We start from the raw sequence: 3,151 nt of genomic DNA, 5'->3' as shown, positions 1-3,151 counted from the left end.
CGCGCTTTGGCCGGCCGAGAGCTCTGGAGGGGATTCCAGAGCCCAGCGTTCGGCTTCGTTCTCCACACCCGAGCGCAAAACGGCCCCTGGCGATGCTCTCGACTTCCAGCCGCCTCCAGGTCCCGAGCTCCCCTTCCCCCAGGTTCTCGCTCTGAGGCTTTTCCAAGTCCTGGGGCTTCCCGCAGCTCCCGGAGAGCCTGACTGCGTCCATCCTCCGTGCGAACTGCAGGGCCAGGAGTCCCCAGGGCCGGTAGACTCGCCTTCGACCTAGCTTTGGGGCCGTTCCAAGTTAGCAGCCACGAGGAATCAGCGGGGCCCTGGGAGGTGTAGGGGGTGAGCAGGAAACCTAGGTTTGAGTCTCAGTTCTGCGCCTAAGCTAGTTGTTTGTTTCTATTTTTGTTTTTTGAGGCGGGTCTCGCTGTGTTGCCCTGGCTGGAGTGCGGTGGCTATTCACTGAGTTCTGGGCTCAAGCGATCCTCTTGCCTCATCCTCCCGAGTTGGGACTACAGGCACCCGCCACAGCGCCTGGCCTGCTCCTAACCTGTTCATTCAAGTTATTTCCCTTCTCTGGACCTCAGAAATGTCCCAGCTACTATTTCACAGGATAATAAACTGAGGACCCTTTCATTCATGAGTTTTTTTTTTTTTTTTTTGAGGCGGAGTCTCACTCTGTCGCCCAGACTGGAGTGCAGTGGCACGATCTCGGCTCACTGCGAGCTCTGCCTCCCGGGTTCACGCCATTCTCCTGCCTCAGCCTCCCGAGTAGCTGGGACTACAGGCGCCCGCCGCCACGCCCGGCTAATTTTTTGTATTGTTAATAGAGATGGGGTTTCACCATGTTAGCCAAGATGATCTCGATCTCCTGACCTCGTGATCCGCCCACCTCGGCCTCCCAAAGTGCTGGGATTACAGGCGTGAGCCACCACGCCCGGCCTCATCCATGACTTTACGAAGTTCTAGGGAGAACTTCAGTTCTGAAGTTCAAAGGGAGCGCTTGTGATGTGTGGCGGCAGAATGTGACCGGTGGTGCCTCAAAGCAGTGAGGGCCAATTCAGACTGAGGACCCAGACTGAGGCCCAGCAGGAGGGCTCCTTGAGGAAATAAAAAAAAACCCATTTGAAAATACAACATGGTAAAAGAAGAGGAAGGGGCCAGGCGCTGTGGCTCACGCCTGTAATCCCAGCACTTTGGGAGGCCGAGATGGGCAGATCACGAGGTCAGGAGATCGAAACCAGCCTGACCTACAAGGTGAAACTCCGTCTCTACTAAACGTACAAAAATTAGCCTGGTGTGGTGGCGGGCTCCTGTAATCCCAGCTACTCAGGAGGCTGAGGCAGGAGAATTGCTTAAACCCGGGAGGCGGAGGTTGCAGTGAGCCGAGATCGTGCCACTGTACTCCAGCCTGGGCGACAGAGCAAGACTCTCTCGAAAAAAAAAAAAAAAAAAAAAAGAGGAAGGGCATTGTGCTTGATTGTGCTTGGTACCAGAACACAGTACTGTGAGGGAACAGAGGTGCTTGGCAAAATCTAGGAGTCTTTCCAGACTTCCCACTCCCTCAGCTCATCAGTCCTTAATAACAACTATAAAAATGGAGATAATTTATACCCTGCCCCCAGTGAGCACACAATAAATGATAGATAATAACAATAGCCAACGTTTATTGAACACTATATGCTGGGGGCATTAATTTTGCGACTCTGTATCTACTTTTTTTTTGAGACTGTGTCATCCATGCTGTGCCACCTATACTGGAGTGCAGTGGTGAGGCTCACTGCAGCTTGATCCTCCGGGTTCAAGTGTCCCCCCACCTCGGCCTCCGAAGTACCTGGGACCACAGGTGCATGCCACCTCAGCCGGCTAATATTTGTATTTTTGGTAGAGAGGAGGTTTCACCATATTGCCCAGGCTGGTCTCGAACAACTGAGTTCAAGCAATCCACCCACCTTGGCCTCCTAAAGTGTTGGGATTACAGGCATGAGCCACCATGCCTGCCAACTCTGTGTTTACTATTAATATTATTATCCCTGGTTGTTTTGTTTTGTTTTTACAGATGAGGGAATTGCAGCTACTTGGATTAAGAAGTGTTTCCCAGTCACACAAGTAGTAAGACATGTACTCAGACAACTGCCAAGTAAGGCTTCCCTGTGACAAATAAGTCTGACTTCACTTTCAATGCAAATAATCATGTGAACCTGAGACCACCAGCTAACATCTGAATTCTGATTCTGAGGTGGATGAATGGATACAGCCCACAGGACAAATGCAGTGAACTCCTATGCCTGTATACTCTCAAGAGGGATAAAGCTTCTCTTCTGGGTTCTATCATGGCTCTCATCTTGCTGGATCAAGGGTGGCCTTCCTGTGTCCCCATGCTGGAGAATTGTGACCTTGGGCTCAATATCTGCAGCATCTAGTACAGCGTCTTTCCCACCATAATAAGGTCGGTGGTAATTTCCATTTACTCTCAGTTCACTTTGTGCCTAGAACTGTACTAAGGAATTTTACTTATGTGAACTAATTTTATCCAAAAATTAGTCCTCCGAAAGGGATAATATTATTAAGCCACGACTTCCCCAAGAGAAACGAAAGCTTAGTGAGTTAGGCAACTTGCCCGTGAAGACAAAACTACTAGAGGGTGAGGAGGTGATCCCAGTGTCTTCTTGCCCACACACCTGATGAGGACAAGGCCATACCCTGATTTATTGGACTGTGGCCTGGTGTGAGAAGTTCTGAGTGTGATTCTTTCTCCCAAGAATTTGAATTGGAAATACACAGAAACAATAAAGCCTTGTTAGCAGGGGCTATAGCTGCAAGGATGCTGCAAGGTAGAATCTAGCTATGAGGTTTCATGACCTGAAATTATTAGATAGAACTGTCTTAAGCATTGGAACCTTTTGTTCAGATGTATGAAAATCCTTTTTTTTGGTTTTTTTTTGTTTTGTTTTTGAGACAAAGTCTCACTTTGTCACCCAGGCTGGAGTGCAGTGGCACCATCTCTGCCCGCTTTAACTTCAACGTCCTGGGCTCAAGCAATCCTCCCACCTCAGCCTCCTGAGTAGCTGGGACTATAGGTGCACACTACAATGCCTAGCTAATTTTTTTGCATTTTTTATAGAGATGGGGTTTTGTAGTGTTGCCCAGGCTGGTCTCA

This window comes from Colobus angolensis, unplaced genomic scaffold, assembly GCF_000951035.1.
Source record: "Colobus angolensis palliatus isolate OR3802 unplaced genomic scaffold, Cang.pa_1.0 Scaffold12, whole genome shotgun sequence".
NCBI lineage: Eukaryota > Metazoa > Chordata > Mammalia > Primates > Cercopithecidae > Colobus > Colobus angolensis.
The sequence above is the reverse complement of the archived record's forward strand: the minus strand, read 5'-3'. Positions refer to the sequence as shown.